The 19,574-nt window shown below is 38.5% G+C and overlaps 1 protein-coding gene across 3 annotated transcripts in view; it reads left to right on the forward strand.

The window, feature by feature from the left end:
• Positions 1–19,574, forward strand: part of CAMK4 (calcium/calmodulin dependent protein kinase IV) — a 203,258-nt gene that overhangs the window by 20,491 nt on the left and 163,193 nt on the right. The gene's annotated exons all lie outside the window — the stretch shown is intronic.

Genomic DNA, 19,574 nt, shown 5'->3' on the forward strand with positions numbered 1-19,574 from the left:
TTGACTTAGACCCACGTTACCACCATACCGAACAAGTCATGGAGACAAAGGGGAAGAGATTACAAGGTTTGGTTTATGCCAGTCAGCGTCTACTTTTAGGGCTTTAACAATTTCCGCTTGTGTGTGGGTGTGGGTGCTGGTAGGGAAGATACTGAGCAGTAACTAACAATATTCATTATATCCCTAAGTTAAGTGGGGTTCCAGCATGCAGCTCCTGGTATCTGATTACTTATGCTGTGAAAGATCAGATTTTACTACTATAGAAGAGGGAAATTTATTGTGTTCCCTAAAGAAAGTTATGTGAAATATTGGTTTTGGGGGGATGTTTTATCAGTCAGAGTTCTACCAGAGAAATAGAGTCAGTAAAATAAAAAAATAAAAGAAAGAAAGAAAGACATTTATTTATTTATATGAGTATCATTCATTCATTCATTCATTCATTCATTCCAAGGAACTGGCTTATGTGATGTGAAGGCTGGCAAGCTTGAAAACTGTGGGGCAGGCAGGCAGACTCGTGGGCAGGAGCTGATGCTGTAGTCCTGAGGTTGAATTTCTTCTTCCTCAAGAAAACCTGTTTTGTTTTTATGGTCTTTCAGCTGATTGGATGAAGCCCCCCCACATTATGGAGGGTAATCTCCTATACTTAATATTATCTAATTATACATGTTAAGGAGAGCTACAAAATACTTTTACAGAAACATCAAGACTAGTGTTTAATTGAATAACTGGGCTACTGTAGCCTAGCCAAGTTGATACATAAAACTACCCATTACAGATGTTAAGTGTAAGGCCAAAGAAGGGTTCTGTGGTTCAATAAAGTTGAGACATGTTATATTAAACTTTGCTCTAAGACTTTCCATTCTTTAATATACTGAAGTACATTGTGGTTTTGAACTATTTCTCAAACTTATTTGATCAAGGACATTTTTTTTTTGTTTCCCTTTGGGATCATGCTTGTGTCTTCACAAAGTGGAAATTCAATAATATTGACTGAGAAATATTCTTAGATAAATGGATGGTTATTAAGTCTTGGGTTAATGATCTTTATATATGCTCAGAGCCATCACTTTCCCTTGGCAGACCTTAACTTTTAATAGCTTTAAAATGTTTGCTGCCCTTTGGAGATTTTATCGTTATAGGGAACCAGCCAGGAAGATGAAGCAGGTTCTATGTCCTATGTATTATAAGCTTCATCTTATTACTTTTACTTTTTAATGTGACAGGCTATAACTTTGTTCCACTTAAGAGATTATTTAAATCCATAGAAAACAAGTGAAAGAAAAGAACAGGACACGTTAAGGTCTGAAAATGAGTCCATTTTTATTTTGTCTTACTACCCTCTTACATATACAGCACGTTGCTTCACTCTCGGTGCTGCTTGGTATATGTTGTACCTGACTCTTAGAAGAGAAAAATACTTTCTTTTAAATCTGTTTAAATCCCTTCTTAATGTGATGACATATTAGATGAGATGAGATTTGCTCTCCTGTGACCTATTGGTAATGTCATGTTGTCTAGAGTCTAGATGTAACTTTTAGTCCTGGCCAAAGACTATGACCAGTAACCAAACATGTTGTGGGCAGATCCATTGACCTGGAAGGGAGTTGAGCATAAAAGATAGGTTTGATTGTCACCTGTGTGTCCTGAGCACGTGAGCTGTATCTTGGATCCCTGCCAAATCCTCTGAGCTGCTTCCTATATAGGGGCCACCCTGAGCTGTCTGCATGGATGTTGTGAACAACTAAAACTATTTTTGGAAAACAAATCAAAATTTAAAGTCTGATTTAATTAGAAAGGTACTAGTTCGTCCTGAGAGATTCTTGTTTTAACTTTTTCAGTGTTAATTGATTTCAAGTTATTTTTTTAAAGTATGTCAGAAATCCACAAAAAAGAAAAAGTTGATATTTTGACTATTTTATGCATTTAATAATAACAATTTGAGCTGCTTTGTATATAAATGACATAATTTTTATGTATAAAAATTTCAATATGTTCATTCCGATACATCCAACTGCCACAGCAAAAGGGTTTAAAATAACTAGTTTGATGGACTTCAAGTGGATTATTTAAAAGCCAGTTTGTGCATGTAGGCATGAAAAAATGAGCACGTTAGTGTCCTGTTTCTTTCCTCACTGTACAAAAGAAAAAGAGGCTTTAAAGCTTCCCTCAGTTAAGGAGTTGGGAAAAAAAGTTAAAAGGAGTTGTAAAACTTAAAAGGTTTCTCCTACCAAGACAGAGATGGTTCTGAAATTGTCTGCTCTGCTTGAGACAATAGCCTGAACACTGAAAATGTAGAAATTTTGGAAATGATAGATAAACAAAAGGCAGACAATATAAATTACTTTTAATCCCATCTCCCAGAAATGATCTCTATTCATATTATGCTCAGTTATTTTTGTATTTGTAAATACATATATGTAATTGTTTTCATCTAATTATTTCTCTCTCCAAACAATGATTTTATTTTAGGGCCTTAACATTAATGTTTTATGAATTTAAGAATATATTTATTGTTGATTGATTTTTAATATGCTTTTTATGATTTATATAAAATATAAAAACATTGAATATGTTCTTTCCTTGAATATACAAAATCACCTACAATAATAGCAGCAGACCTTTAACAGATGTGTACCAAGAACTTGGCATATTATTTTTCTGGTCCTCAACTGTCATAATAACCTGCTAAGTAGGCATTATTAACCCAAGGAAGCAGGATCCTGGGGACAATAACCTGTCCATGTCACACAGGCAGTCAGTGCCATGACCCAGCACTGTCTGGTTATCTGTCTCACTCCAAAGACTCTACTCATAAAACCATCATACTACCTGCCTCTTCTGAAGTAAATTCTGTGTTGAATTTACTAGGTCCCAGACAAAATACCTAAGATATAATGAAATGAAATTATGAGCAAATTGGCCATGCACACAGATTTGATATTCAGGACTTGAATATCAAAGCACTCAGAGTGCTTCCACATTACAGAGGGACGATGTGACTGCACCATCAGGGAGTTGCAGAGAGAAAGGGGAGAGAGTCCTTTGGCCTGGTCCTACCCCATTGAAGGCACAATGCACTTCTTTAGGGAAGGAATATTTTCACCACAGGTTTTTCTTTAAAATCAGGTTTGTTTTCTGACAGTGACCTCAACATAGTATCAGAGGACCCACATTGGTAACTTTGAGGCTAGTTGATGACACCTTATATTTTGTCATCCATAGCAATGCCTATGTGCTCATCATGTACCGACTTTGTATTTCTAGAGCAATGCTTACATACTGAAGGTTCAGTCAGTGGAGAGCATTTCTGTATCTTTAAGAAATGTAATGTGGGGTAGCTCTGTTTTATATTTTCTACTCCTGTTAGCTGCACTTTCATAAAGTGGAAAGGCTTTTATGCTATGAATACCCTGATCATATTTCACTCTTCAATAATCTGTTGTATTAGACACAAAGGCTTTTGACCAAAAGAGTGACATCCAGTTCCTTCTGCACTGACCAATCCCCTTCATTCCAGAGGAATAGGTGTGTGTTTTTTAATTCTCCAGGGTTATTGAGCCTAGCAGAGGCCTTGTCTGCATGGGTGTCCAAGTTGACCTTGGAAATATGCAAGTGCACTGATAGTAGTAAATGCCAAGATTGTATCTGAAAGGAAGCAGCTAACAAGACACACTCAGTGTGTTTGCCATGCCCACTACATCACAAGACTGGAAGGAAGGCAGGGTTGGGGCAATTACAGCCTTCTCTTCATTTAGCCTCTTTTTAAAATTGAAAATAAACAAAAAACAACAACAGCTATGCAAATTAAATTTGAGAGACTTTTATTAAAAATCTGTGATTTTTCTGGTGTCTACGCTTTCCTTTAAATCTCTCACTTTGCTTTTTTATTTTTCTCCTTTCTGCCTACTCGTTCCCTTCCTTTATATGCTTCTAAATATCAAATATAAATAAGTGAGAATGTGATATTTAACTTCAATGGGAGCAAAATTTCAGTGTGTAGTCACTAATGAAGTTTGCTGGTACAGAAGTACACTGAGGGAGCTCCTACCTTTCTGGTTCACGTTGTGTGGTGTTAGTACGGGATTTTGTAGTATTAAGTTTGGGGTTCCCTGACTCGTTCCTTATCAGGTCTTCAGTACTCCTATCTCCTTGCCATTAGTGAACTCAGATTCGATGGGACAGGTCCGAGAATAATCATGACTCCAAAGTCATGCATCTTTGTACATTTTCTTTCTCTTTATGCTTGCATTACTTCTTGAGTCGTGTTAGCATAACAGAAGGCATCTGGGTTACGGCACAGGTATGGATGCCAAGGCCCAGTTATAATTATAGGAGACTGATGCACCATCATGAGCATGGCAACTCTGGGAATTACTCCCCAAGTCAGTAGTCAGACACTTTCCAAGAATGGATCTATTTGGAGATGTATTTTAAACCTTGTCAAAGTCATTTGTCTTGGCTTCTTCAGTCGATTTATGTGGAGACTCTGATTGTTGGCTGCTGAAATACAATCTGTACATTGGGTATAGGGCTCATGATGTAAATAGTATAGCATATAAATAGTATGTAAGCCATGAAAGAGTGAGGGCCTTCTTATATATTTTTGTTTAGTATGGAGAAAAGTGGAAGAACACAAATAAAACGATTTCCTTATTGGGGCCTTCATGATATATTCAAGACCGGTGTTTTCTTATGTATTTTCCTTGGATCTCTATTTAACCAACTTTCAACTGAAAACCACTTTGGGGAAACTGGTGGTTACTATTGGAGTCAGTATAACAAAGTCCTATGAGCCTTACTTGTAGGTCGTAATTAGGACCTCTACATAATACTCAATTTAAAAAATTTATAATGGCATTCCTAACAATTAGTAACTGATGTGGTAATAATAATGTTGCAATAGTAAGTGAATTGTAATGTGATGTTAACCAAAATAACTTAATAGAAAAACTGACGAAATTTTTTGTGACTCGCTACATATTTTTTTTCTTCTGGAGAAATTCTTTTATCTCTTATTCTACTGATCATCAAAATAAAGATGTATAAGGATTTGTCACTCATGCAATGATAACTATTGATGTAGCATTACCAGTCTGACAATTACTTAGCAATACCAAATGATGCCACATGGATTGGTGACAGCTCTGCATGGACAATGCATAGAGATATAGGGCTCAGTCTGTAAAGTATGTTTGTGTTTGTATTAGGTTTCTTATACTTGTGAAGCCTCGTTTCTTGTCGAACGACTTATTTGTTTAAGTCATTTGGCCTCTGCTAATAAAATAACTAGTTTAGAGCAACACAGACACATGCCCACACACATTCGCATTCCCAGGCCCTGATGTGGAGGAGGATACTAATTTCTGCATGGGTGACACTTCTGTGTGCCTCTCCTGCCCCACCGCTCCTGCCTTTCATCTTCTCCAAAAGCACCTTTGGTTCTGGCAGCTGCATATGGAGAAGCCTCGGAGCCATGTGCTGATGCTACACTACACTTTCTTCTAAGCAGACCTCTCAAACCAACAGCAGGTGCTGGCGGCCTGCTTGTCCCTGGAGCCTGGGAAAAGAGCAATTCCGGACAGGGTCGGCCTGTTCTGCCTCAACAGATGGTCAGCATTTGGTTTTCTCAGTCCTCTCACCTGGAGAACTCCAATACCGGTTCTGTTACTTATTTTACATTGAAAAGAAGCAGAAAAGGGGAACACAATGCCGTATCCACCAGCCACCAGCTTCAATGTTTATCAGAGTGAAATACAATATATAAAAAAAGAAAGAGAATGCAAATAAACATGGCACATTTACTAAAATGTTTAACTACAGTTCTGTGATCTTGATTTTATTTATTCCAGTTTGTGGTAAATTAAAAAGGTTTAGCTACTGAGAAGCTATGGAGTAGATTTTATACATGTATTTTTTTTCATTTTTTAAAAATACATGTGCCAGAAATTTCCATTTTAATTTTCTAATTTGATATTCACAAATGCACACTGGTATTTCTTCATATCAGACAATACGTTTGTCATTACGGCTCCATTTAGCTACATAATGACAGGCCAATTCATTATTTAAATAATTTCCAAATAAATTTTAGTTATTTAAATAAAAAATTGCATGTTGTGTTATATATAAATCTTTTCATTTAGAAAGCATTTCAGAAGGCTTATGGTGCTCAGATATAGAACACCGATAAAAATATCGGAGTTTAATATTGAATCTGGCCTATGAAAAATGAAAGCCCAGAGTAAATGATCTTCCTCTAGATTATTGCTGCACATGGAGTTGGCAGTGACTCAAATTTTGTTCCCAGACGTAGTCAAGTTCTCGTTTGGAAGTTGAGGTCAAGGGCCTCAGTTCTGCCTCCCGGGATACAACTGTGTTGCTGCTAAAAATGTTTGCACCAGTCTCTGTTATAATCTGAGTGGGTTTTCTTGGACTCATGCCCAGCTAGTTTATTTTTGTGTGGAGTAGGCTGATTTTCTAATTTTCTGTATATTTCTTTGTAGAGTTTACCAAACTCTTCATCTTTGCTTCAACTTTAGCAAGGTCAGGGTTTGAGTAAATGGAATGGAGCCTTTAAAAAGCCATTATCTAAAGTTCCCTAAGATCTTTATTGCCCACTTTTAGAGTAACAATTTCTGCAGCACCTTAGCTCAGCCTGTCTTGAGAATGGAACCAAGAGCTGAGTTGTGTGTTAGCATCCCCAAAGCCTCAAGCTGTACCTGTACAAGCTCTATTATTTATCTTTGTAGTCTCAGAAGCTTTGCATTTATGGATTCGTTGTATCATCTTATGATCATTTGGAGTCTCTGGTGGTGTTTTAATTAAAAGCTCATTTCCTAGTTCCCACTACACTATTTTACACTGCTTAAAATACCAACCTCCCCCAGTGTATTTTTGGGTATGTGAGTAATGGGTTGGAATCAGCATTACTTTTAGGAAGCTAAAATAATAAGATTTTAAGGCTAATAGTATAAAGATTAAAAACATTTCCCCAAGGTATGTTTCCTCATCTTTAGAACACACACAAACACACCTTCCATATATAGCTGTATATATTTTGATATTGACTAATCACAAAATCTAACAGCATGTCTTACAAAAATGAACGAGTCTTACATCCATACAATGGCTATTACTCAGCAAAAAAAAAATAACACATATTGATTCATGAAACTATTTGGATGGATCTCAAGGGCCTTGTACTAAGTAAAAAAAAGCCAGTCTCAAAAGGTTACATACTGTTTGATTCCATTTGTATAAGTCTTTTTATTTTATTTTATTTTATTTATTTTATTTTTTTAAATACAATGTGAAGACAATGTAAAGTGCAACACAGGGAATACAGTCAACAACATTGCAACAACTATGTATGGTGTCAGATGGGCACCAGACCTATCGGGGTGAGCCATACAAATGTCCAATCACCATGCTGCACACCTGAAACCAATATAATATTGTCTGTCAACTGTTATTAAAAATGAAAAACACTATGTGAAAACTTTCCCTGCAATATACTTAATTCAATATGCTGTATAGCAAATGCTTTTAATGAAATTCCAAAATAATTTTATAGCTAAATTATTTTATAGGTAAAACTTAATATCCTTCCAATATGAAGACATTTTTTTTTAAGTTTTTTTCCAGCTTTATTGAGGTATACTTGACAAATAAAATTGTATATATTTAAGGTATACAACGTGATACTTTTGTTTTTTCTTTTTATCTCTTGACCCCCTTCACCCATTTCTCCCACCCCACCTCTGGCATCCCCAACTCTGGCAACCACCAATCTGTTTTCTGTATCTATGAGCTTGTTTTATATTTGCTTGTTTATTTATTTGTTTGTTGTTTTTATTTTTACATTTTTTTCAATATTATTTCATGTTTATTTCAGGTGTGCAGCATAGCGGTTAGACACCTACACAACTTAAGAAATGATCCCTCCAACCAGTCCAGCAGTCATCTGGCACCACACACAGCCACTACCACATTATTGACTCTATTCCCTGCGCTCCACCCCACATCCCCATGACTATTTGGTAACTACCAGTTTGTACTTAATCCCTTCACCTTTTCATCCTGCCCCCCAACCCCCTTCCATCTATCACTCCAACAAATCTAGTACCAATATGACACCACACATAGTCATTACAATATTACTGACCATATTCACCATGCTATACCCAACATCTCCATCATTACTGTGTGACAACCAGTTTGTACTTCTTAATGCCTTTCCCTTTTCACTCACCCCCAACCCCCCACGTCCCCCCCAATCTGGAAACCGTCATGTTCTCTGAGATTGACCCTCAGGCTGATTGGCTGTGGGGTTTAGCTTACAGGCTGCTGTGCAGGGGCCTTACCCCACAGAGTGGGATTCACCCCAGTGGGCTATCATGCCTCTTGAGAGCGCCTTTTGAGTGTGCCACTTGTGGGGCTAATTGGGCTATGTTCTACTGTGGTCTGAGCCAACCTCCAAGTATGTTGATTCTGGATCCTCTTGCCTGGGGCTCTGGTACAGGTCCAGGTCACCCACTGTCTGTGACTGGCCAGGGACTACATGGTAGGAGCATCAAAGTGATCCGTAGTTCTCTGCTGCCTGTGTTAATCCTGGAGGCACATGGGAGAGGCCACACTTGGAACTGAGGATGGCTGCCACCAGTACTGGGCCTGGAGTAGCTCTGCAAAATGCCAGGACACCCCGACGCCTGCTGCAACCTGCTGGTTCCCTGAAGTTTCAGCCATTGATAAAGCCTCATGTGCTACACGAGTTGGGTGAGGCAAGGTCTCAGCGAGTCACTAGAGTGGGAAGAGTTGTGGTCACAAGGTTAATGTAGATTCTGGTTTGGTGCCAGTGCTGAGCCTGGAGCGACTCAGCAAGTCTCAGAGCACACCCAGGCTTGTCACTGCCCACCTGGGGCCTGCAGGACTCTGATAGTTTTCCAAGAAAAGTGCAATGTGGGCGGAGCTGGCTACTGGTGAGAAAATGCTTCCTGCATTGAGGAAGTTGGGTGGGGTCTCAGTGAGTCAGCAGAGTGGAGCAATGGAGCTCATCAGGCCAATCAGATTCAAATTTGGCTGTAAGCTTAGGGGGCAGGCTCAACGTAGGAAAGATGGTGCCTTTCTGCCTGCAGCATGGGAGCAAGAACCCACATAGGGAAAATTGTGGCTGTCCTCCAGCCCTTGCTCTGAAGCCACACACCTCAGTCTGCCCACCTGTATGCCTCCGATGCCCCCTGAGTCATTGCCCCTTCGCTGGAGTCCAAGGTGAGTGCCTGCGAGTGAATGCATATGCACATGGGCCATTTAAGAGGACGCCTGGGTTTCCCGCAGCATTCCATCCCACCCGAACGTTGGAATCTCTACTGTTTTTCACAGCCAAATGTTGTGGGGGCTCCTCTTTTTGGCACCAGTATTCCAGCCTGGGGAGGTCAGTGTGGGGCTGCAGTCCCTAGCTTTTAGGAGGGAACCTCCATGGCTGAGGATCTCCCTCCTGATTCACATCCACCACACGCAGGTGTGAGGCCTGTTGTGAGTCAATGCACCTCCTACCAGACTCAGTGTGGCTTCGTCTTTATATCCTTAGTTATAAAACTTCTTTTCAGCTAGACTTCAGATGATTCTCCAGGTTGATTTTTCTATAATTTAGTTGCAAATTTAGTGTGTTCATGGAAAGGAGCAGGCACAGTGTTTATCTACCCCGCCATCTTGAATCTCCTCCCCATTTATATAACAGTCTTGAAAGGACAAAGTTACAGAGGTAGAGAACAGATTAATGGTTGCCAGGTTTTGGGATGGAGTTGGAAGGGAGTGGGGTTGGGTAGGACTACAAAGAGGAACATTAGTGAGATCTTTGTAGTTTTGTATCTTGATTGTAGTATTAGATGAATAAACACATATGATAAAATGGCATATATGTGGACAGAGTCCCAGAGAGCAGTTTCCAGGCTCCCGGCCGCACGTAGAAAGGTGCTGGCTTGGGTAGTAGATGGCCATCAGCTGTAACTAGTTGGCCATCAGCTGTTACCGGTCAGCTATTAGCCACTAATATAACTGCCATGGCTAAGCTAGTAAGCACGGATTGCAGTTAGCAACTGGGGTCGGTTGGCAGAGAAGCAGAAAGCAGGTTGTGGATCATGTGGCTCCTGCTTCCTGTGTCTCCAACACGGCCCCTAGCGAGAATATAATGGTATGACTCCCCTATCTGTGGCTCCGTTGGTGTTCCTTTTTGGCCTCACCATATCCTGTGTTCTTGTGCGGGAGCGGGACTAGAGACCCTGCATGACAGCATAAAACCATGAACACAATAAACACACATTGTACCAATGTCAACTTCCTGATTTAGATTTTTTACTGTAATTATGTAAAATGTAACTACTAGGGGAAACTGGGTAAATGAAATGCAGGACCTCTCCAAAATATTTTTGCAACTTTCTGTGGACCTACCTATAATTATATATATATGGTGTTTTTTTTGTTTGTTTTTTTGTTTTTTCCAAATGAGCCAGTAGTTATAAGGAGCCCTAAGGAAAACAAGCCTTTCTTACTGATGTTGGTTTTAAGTGCAATAATTGACTCAGAGGTAGAAAAAACTATATACTATTCACACACAAATATCAGAATATTGTGCCAATCCTATCCTTTGTGTTGTGAAATACTGTTAATTTGGGGGAATTTGTTTACTTTCTGTTTGATGTTGTGGGGACAGCCAGGAATGCAGTTTCCAGGCTTTTGCCCTCACATGGAAAGGTGCTCACTTGAGTAGTAAATGGCCATCAACTGTGATTGGATGGCCATCAGCTGTGGCTAGTTGGCCATCAGCTGTAACCAGTGAGCCATTGGCCACTAATATAACTGCCATGGCAACGCTAGCAGCAAATGGGGGCTAGCAAGAAAATGGTGGCTGAGCTAGCAAGAGCGGCTTGCAGTTAGCATGGTGGGTTGCAGCTAGCAAGTGAGGTTGGTTGGCAAAGAGAAGTGGACGGCAGGTTGCGGATGGTGTCTCCAACTCAGCTGCCAGCAAGAATATAGTGGTATGACTCCCCTATCATGGCACCATGGGTGTTCCTTTTTGGCCTCATCATATCCCACATTCTTATGTGGGGAGTGGGACCAGAGACCCTGCATGACACCCTGCATGAGAGATGCTTTTAAAAAAAAACACCAAAAATCTAAATATTTAGGCCTTCAAGCTGGCTAAGAAAAGTAAGGGTTACAAACTATGGCAAACAGAACCTAGGAAACCCATAAGGACGTAAACCTCGATATGTGGTATGAAATTTATGTAAAACTGTCAGCTCCAAATCTAGGGTAGAAAGAGAAGGGATTTATACTTTAGTGCTTTTCCTAATTTGTCAAGTGGTGAGTCATTTTGGGAATATGCTACTTTATACCTTTTCCAATTTTTCTCTTTCTTCCCCCAGTGAAGCAAAAGGAAACACAATCATAGAACAAGAACCTACAGAGGAAGAAAGTGTATCTTTCTTGCCTCCCTTAGATATACAGCGTATACACTTCTTGGAGAATAATACATTTTATATTAATCTCTCTCTCACTGCCATTTCTTACTTAGCATTTGCCATAGAGTTGAATATTTAACTACTGTTTAGTTGTCCTTAAATAAGTGGGTACTGAATTGTCCTTTGAAAACTGAGTGCCGGCCAGGGAAGAGTTATAGCAATGACACAGAACTAATGGATCCTCTTAGTATAACTTAATTTATGTATAGAAAAGAAAAAAAAAAAGATTTTCACCTAAATACCCTAAAGGACTTTCTTTGTGACCTCATGATTTCTGTGAGAAGAATATTGAAGGGAATAAGGGCAAGTTTTCAATAATCCATTAGAAATGACAGGGATCTGCTGTCTCTGACGGATGGGATGTGGGCAAAGGTGCACTGCCCTGAATTATTCTCTTCATCAGGTCATAACAGGGACCCATATGCATTGCTCCAAGTGATGAGAAGAAGCAGGGATATCTTTAAAATATCACAGCCATATGTGTGGTCTCCTAATCATTCTGGTTTGCATTAAGAAAATGGGATTTACAAAATTTACATGGAATGAAACTAATTGAAAGTATTTCAAAGGGATTTCACATTAACAAAGGAGTTCCTGTGACATTTATTTAAGAGTGAATTCTTTAGGTTGCAAAAGTGGATTTTTTATAGATCATTAACAACCTGATAGGTTCTGGGAGTAGAAAAATATAAAACTGTTGTTAGGAAGCGATGCCAAAATAAAGAAGAATTGAAAATCAATCGAGAGTGACATAAAGGATTCCTCAAACATTTAGACGAATTAAGCAGAAAATAATTTATAAGCCATTTTGCAAGAACATATCCATTATATACAATTGTACACTGGCTATACATTCTCTTAATGTCATCATAAGTAATGGGTAAAAAGATTTTTATTTCTTTAAATATTTTTATTAAAATATAGCTAATATACAATATTATACTAGTTTTAGGTGTACACCATAGTTCTTCAACATTTATATTCCTAAAGAAGAGATCACCATGATAAGTCCAGCAACCATCTGACACCGTACCATGCTGTCACAATGTTATTGACTATATTCCCTATGCTGTACATTATATCTCCATGACTTGTTTTATACCTGGAAATTTGAACCTCTTATTCCCCTTCACCTTCCCCCTCTTTTTAATCTTTAAATTACAGCTGACATTAGATATTATTTTACATTAGTTTTGGGTGTATGGCTTAGTGGTTAGACATTTATATAATTTATGAAGTGACCCCCCCTGAATAGCCTAATACCTACCTGGCACTATACATAGTTATTGTTGTATTATTGACTATATTCCCTATGTGTTACTTTACATCCTCATGATTATTTTGTAACTACCAATTTGTACTTCTTAATCCCTTCACCTTTTTCACCATGCCCACCTCCCCCTCCCATCTATCACCCTGATAAATCTAGAACCCATCTAACACTATACATAGTTATTCCAATATTGTGGACTATATTTCATATGCTATACCCCTCAGCCCCATGACTACTTTGTAAAACCCAATTTGTACTTCTTAATTTCTTCCTCTTTTTCACCTACACCCCCAAACCCCCTATTCATCCGGCAACCATCAACTTGTTCCTTGCATCTATAAGTCTGTTTCTGTTCTGTTTGTTCCTTTATTTTGTTCTTTAGATTCCACATATAAGTGAGAGCATATTTGTCTCTCTCTGTCTGACTGACTTCACTTAGCATCCATGTTGTTGCAAATGGTAAGATTTCATATTTTTTTATGGCTGAGTAATATCCCATTGTATATATGTACCACTTCTTTTTTATCCAATTATCTATTGAGGGGCACTTAGGAAGCTTCCATATCTTGGCTATTGTAAATAGTGCTGCAGTGAACACAGGGGTGCATATATCTTTTTGAATTAGTGTTTTGAAATTCTTTGGATAAATACCCAGGAGTGGAGTTGCTGGGTCTATGTAGCTCTATTTTTAATTTTTTGAGGAACATTCATACTGTTTTCTATAGTGGCTGCACCAATTTGCAATCTCACCAACAGTGCATGAGGATTCCCTTTTCTCCACATCCTTGCCAGCACTTGTTTGTTAATTTATTGATGATAGCCATTCTGACAGTTGTGAGGTAATACCTCATTGTGGTTTTAATTTGCATTTCTCTGATGATTAGTGATGTTGAGCATCTTTTCATATGTCTATTGGCCATCTGTATGGCCTCTTTGGAGAAATACCTATTCAGGTCCTCTGCCCATTTTTTAACTGGATTGTTAGTTTTTTTGGTGTTTAGTTGCATGAGTTCTTTATAAATTCTAGATTTTGACCCCTTAGCGAATACCTTTCTCCATTCAGTAGGTTGTCTTTCTGTTTTGTTTATAATTTCCTTTGCTGTGCAAAACTTTTCAGTTTGATGTAGTCCCATTTGTTTATTTTTTCTCTTGTTTACCTTGCCAAGGTGACATATCAGAAAAAAATATGAATAACAATTCTGACACTGTCACCGCCAGTATGATTTATATACTGTTTTGGACTTAGGAAATGTTAGTGGGAATACTGATGAAAATGTTGTATATACATATTCTAATAGATTTAGAAAGTTACAGACCTCTTTACTGTTTATTTGTCTTTGTAACATGGAAGTGATTATTAGGGATGATTTTTCCTCAGTATTCCCTTCTCCATCCTTGAAGTTGTCGGTGATTTCCAGGACAAGCCTAGTGGGAATTCCACACTCAACAGGCAGGTTGGAATAATTAGGCCCAGTATCTATCACTTGGGGAGGTGCCTGGTGGGGGCTAGACGGAGGCCCATCTACGCCTCATTATTTTCACTCCTCTCTCTTGTAATAAATAGAACTTCCAGATTTGTGAAAACATGAGAGTCATTGGGATCAGCAATCCTCCTTTTATATGTTTTACTTCCAATGAATATAATACTGATTTTTCATTTCCTGCTAAAATGTATTTTCATGGCTAATCTCTTGGAAGCTTCTGAGAGAGGATCTTAATTATTTTTCAAATGAGGATGGAGTTGCATTTGTGATCTAGGGTAGAAAAGAGTGTTAATGGTTCATTTTGGAAGAACACATATAAGTGTTCATCATTTTGGAGGAAAAGCAAAGCTGAAACAGATTTCACTGGGAATAATGAGAGGACTGGAATTTTCACTACGACAGTGAAGCTTGAGTTTCCAGCTCTGGAACGATTCCCACTCAGTTTTTCTAAGACGTTTTTCTTCTTTTCTTTTTCTTTTAGAGTAGCTGCAGGTTCAAAGCAAGACAGAAGATACAGAGACTTCCCATATATGCCCCACTCAATTTTACTGTGTAAACTGTTGCTTTGTACAAAGAAATCTTAACATTTGCAAGAAATTGATGGGACAAAAGGTAGTCTTTTGAACTTTTGTACAGCAGATTTTGGAGGAGCTAAACGCAAATCTAACTCTGAAAATATTAAGAAGGAAGGGAAGAGATTTGATAGTGGAAATCGTATTACAGGCATTTATGATGTGATTTAATAGCTGAGAAGGCTGATGTGTGATGTGTGGCATGTCAAATATAATTTCGGCTCTTATTTTAATGAGACATCATGAACCGGGCATTTCTTTCTTGCTACTTCTAAACCTGAAAGGTTTTAAAAGTGAACAAATGACATGTAGAACAGGAAAAGAAAATAGAATTAAGGAAACAAGAGGATTCGTTTAAAAGGAAAGATCATAGAAGCTAAATACAAGCAACTTCAGGTACATCAGTTTAAGAAAGAATGCAACCTACGAATAATAAAAAGCAGCAAAGAAAAAAATCTAAAAGCAGGGAAGATTTAGTTTATGATGTACTGGTGTATGGCTAGAAGTAATAAAATGAAATTGAGGTATGGGAAATCTAATTAAATGTATTTTAATCTTAAAATTTATACGGAACCAAAAAAAAAAAAAAAAAAAAAAAGTCCAAATAACCACAACGAATAACCACAGCAATCTTGAGAAAGAACAAAGTAAGAGGTATCATGCGACCTAATATCAAACTATACTGCAAGGCCATAGTAATCAAAACAGCATGTTACTGGGGCAGCTGGTTAGCTCAGTTGGTTAAAGCATGGTGCTCTAAACAACAAGGTTGCCAGTTCGATCCTTACATGGGCCACTGTGAGCTGCGCTCTCCACAGCTAGATCAAAAACAACTTGACTTAGAGCTGATGAGCCCTGGAAAAACACACTTAAAAAAACACAAAAAAACCCTGCATGTTACTTGCACATAAACAGACACATAGATCAATGGAGAGCACAGAAATAAACCCGTGCCTATATGGTTATTCAATCTATGACAAAGAAGGCAAGAATATACATTGGGGTAAACACAGTCTATTCAATAAATGGTACTGGGAAAACTGGACAGATACCTGCAAAAAAATGAAACTAGACCATCTTTTTATATCATATACAAAAATAAACCCAAAATGGATTAATGACTTAAATATAAGTTCTGAAACCTTAAGACTCCTAGAAGAAAATATAGGCAGTAAACTCTCTGACATTGCTCTTAGTGATAGTTTTTCTGATATGTTACCTTGGCAAGGAAAAACAAAAGAAAAAATAAGCAAATGGGACTGCATAAAACTAAAAAGTGTATGTACAGCAAAGGAAACCATCAACAAAACAAAAAGATAGCCTACTGAATGGGAGGATATATTCACCAATGACACATCTGATAAAGGGCTAATATCCAAAATTTATAAAGAACACATACAACTCAACACCAAAAAAACCCACAATCCAATTAAGAAATGGGCAGAGGACCTGAATAGACATTTCTTCAAAGAGGACATACAGATGGCCAATAGACATATGAAAAGATGCTCAATGTCACTAATGATCAGAGAAATGCAAATAAAAACTACAATGAGATATAAACTCACTCCTGTCAGAAAGGCCACCATCAATAAATTAACAAACAATAAGTATTGGCAAGAATATGAAGAAAAGGGAACTCCCATGCACTGTTGGTGGGATTGCAAATTGGTACAACCACTATGGAAAACAGTATGGAGGTTCCTCAAAAAATTAAAAATAGAGCTACCTTAGACCCAGCAATTCCACTTCTGGGTATATATTCAAAGAATTCCAAAATGCTAATTCAGGAAGATATAGCACCCCTATGTTCATTGAAGAACTATTTACAATAGCCAAGATATGGAAGCCACCTGAGTGCCCATTAATAGACAACTGGATACAGAAGAAGTGGTACATATATACAATGGAATATTACTCAGCCATGAAAAAAAGAATGAAATCCTACCATTTGCAACAACATGGATGGAGCTAGAAGGTATTGTAGAAAGTGAAATAAGTCAGACTGAGAAAGACAAATACTATATGATCTCATTTATGTGTGGAATCTAAAGAACAAAATAAACAAATGAAACAGAAACAAACTCATAGATACAGAGAACATTTTGATGGTTGCCAAATAAGAGAGGGTTGGGGCAGGGTGAAAAATGTGAAGGGATTAAGCACAAATTGGCAGGCACAAAATAGTCATGGGCATGTAAAGTACAGCATAGAGAATATAGTCAGTAATGTTGCAATAACTGTGTAGTGCCAGGTTGGTACTAGACTAATTGGGGGGATCACTTTGTAAGTTATATAAACGTCTAAGCACTGCTGTACATCTGAAACTAATATAATATTGAATGTCAACCTTAACTGAAAAACAATTTATTTTTTTAAAAGTATTTTAACACTTACCAATAATGCTGACTTAGAAAAATACTTTTTTGTTTCTGAAACTACATTTACAATGAAACTAAATTTGTACACTTGATTCATATTTACCAAGAAAATGGGGGTACCTAATGTCCTCTGCGTGAGCTGATCTGCCTTGAGTAGTGGGGTTTGTAAAGGGTTTGACTTGGGAGAATTGAGAAGGCAGACCTTAAACTTGACAATTTATTGTATCACATTATCTTCTGATTTAAGTAACGTATTTTTCAATAGCTCAATGGTTGTTTTTGTTTTTGTTTTTTTCAAATTAATATTCAATTTCAATCTTTTGCATGTCTTCCTCTCCCCCTTTTCCGGTGCAAAGTGGCGTTTGGTTGTATGGGAGATGGGGCTTCCATGATCTCTTAGTGGGACAAATGAGGGTGGCATAACCAATCCACATCCTCTGGACCTTCGTGGGTCCCTGCTCTGCAGTGGCTGGTTTGGTTTGCTTTCAGTACTGGTGGCCGCTGAAGTCTGTGTGTCCACAACTTGCCATATGGGTGCCATGCAAGCACTTACAGCTGACACCCCTGGTCCCAGCCAGTTGCCTTTGCTCACCAAGTCCCTGCACACTGTATTTATTCTGTCCCACCCCCAGTCCTATTAGTACCTTGTCATCTTCTCCTGGGGGCGTATGGAAACTTCTGGATTCCCTGCATGGGGGCTTAGAGCTCTAACTCACCCCACCCACCCAACCACTTTCTCCTCTTGTGCCTCTCCTGCATGTGGCACAATGCTAGGTGTGGGCACGTGAAATGCTTCCTCAGACAACACGCATGGAAGCGTGCCACCAACCAGACTTCCCAGTGCTTTTGAGCTTCCTATACCTACCTAGATGTTTGCCTCATGCCCTGCCCCTCCCCAGAATGGGAAAGTAAACAACCTGTGCATCTGACCTTTTAATCCTGCCTGCTCTCTCGTGTGTTCCCACCATCTACTAGGTCAGGTCTGGCAGCCTTTCATTCCCTCTGATCTTATAGTGGCTTCCTGTGCCACGTCCTTCTCCAGCCCAGGAAAGAATTGTCCTAACCTCCTTCCGTGATGTTGTAATGTCAAAATATCTGCTGGAAAACATGATTTGCTGGGGACAGAAGGAAAAACACATATAGGCAGTATATTTTAAATGTTAGCCCTGTTACAATAATAAAAAAATATTAGATGTAGGTTCTTTGGTAAAAGGCAGTATAAAGCTCCGTATTTAAGGCTCTCATTATTCCCATCCACTGCCCTCCCTCTTTCCTGCCCGTCTCTTACTTCACTGTTATTCTCCCTTATGCACTGAACGACTAAGCATTTAGATCACTTTTGCTTTCTCCCTCTAGTGGCTGCAATCACTCTGGCCCCTGGATTCCCGTCTCCTTGTCCCCAGTGACTTTCACCTAATTACAGAATGTGTCCACATCCCAAACTATTAACTCCTACATCCCAACCCTGGATGGAACACTTCTTCCATTTCTCTCACATGATAACCATTAAAATCCTTTTTTCTTCTCCAGCCTTTTGCTCCCCTATTCCCTTATTTCCCATCAGCTTCCCCCGTCTCTTTCCTTTCTCGTTCCTTTTAAATTGCATGAGCCATGCTTTCCATTACTCTCTTGAAAGTATCTTCAATTCCCCACCAGTCTACATTTCACCAGCCTGGTAAAACCTCAATTTGGATAAATCTTGTCCAATTTCACTACCTTGCAACCTGGATTTCTGAGTGCCAAGCACGGTGCCTAGCATATAGTAATTACTTAATAATCGTTGAATGAATAAAAGTCTATATATAAATATATAGTAGTGTTTATGATCATGGAATTTGGATGAGACATAAACACCATATATGAAACTGAAGGACCCTGGGCCTGGTAATAAACCTCTCTGCATTTCAATTTCTTCACTATTAAGATAAAGATCATAATAGTGTCTTCCACACGTGAAGATTCAAAGATGAAGATAAATCACGTGGCAAGGGCCTGGGCCACAGTGCATTCAAGGTAATTTAGCCAAGTGTAGTTGTTAAAGCAGAATGGACTTGTCTGCATTTGCACCATGGTTTGAGTCCCTCTACCACGTTGCTTCAATAGTCCAAATGGCTGTGATTAGATTGGATAGTGAAAGGAGATGGGAGCAAGGAGCTAGAACTTAGAGGGTGTGAGATCAGAGCAAGCGGTAGGTGGGAGTATTTCTCAGTGGTTAATAAGATAATTATAGTGTTTCAATGACAGTGTGCAGTGCCTATTTTTTTTGCATATGAATTTTTATTCTTACTATACAAGTGAATGCATAGAAAAGCAGAATCATCCTAATTTTTACAAGATTACATCTT

The sequence above is a fragment of the Rhinolophus sinicus genome, chromosome 3 (genome assembly GCF_057876585.1).
Source record: "Rhinolophus sinicus isolate RSI-liver-muscle chromosome 3, RSI-T2T, whole genome shotgun sequence".
Lineage (NCBI taxonomy): Eukaryota > Metazoa > Chordata > Mammalia > Chiroptera > Rhinolophidae > Rhinolophus > Rhinolophus sinicus.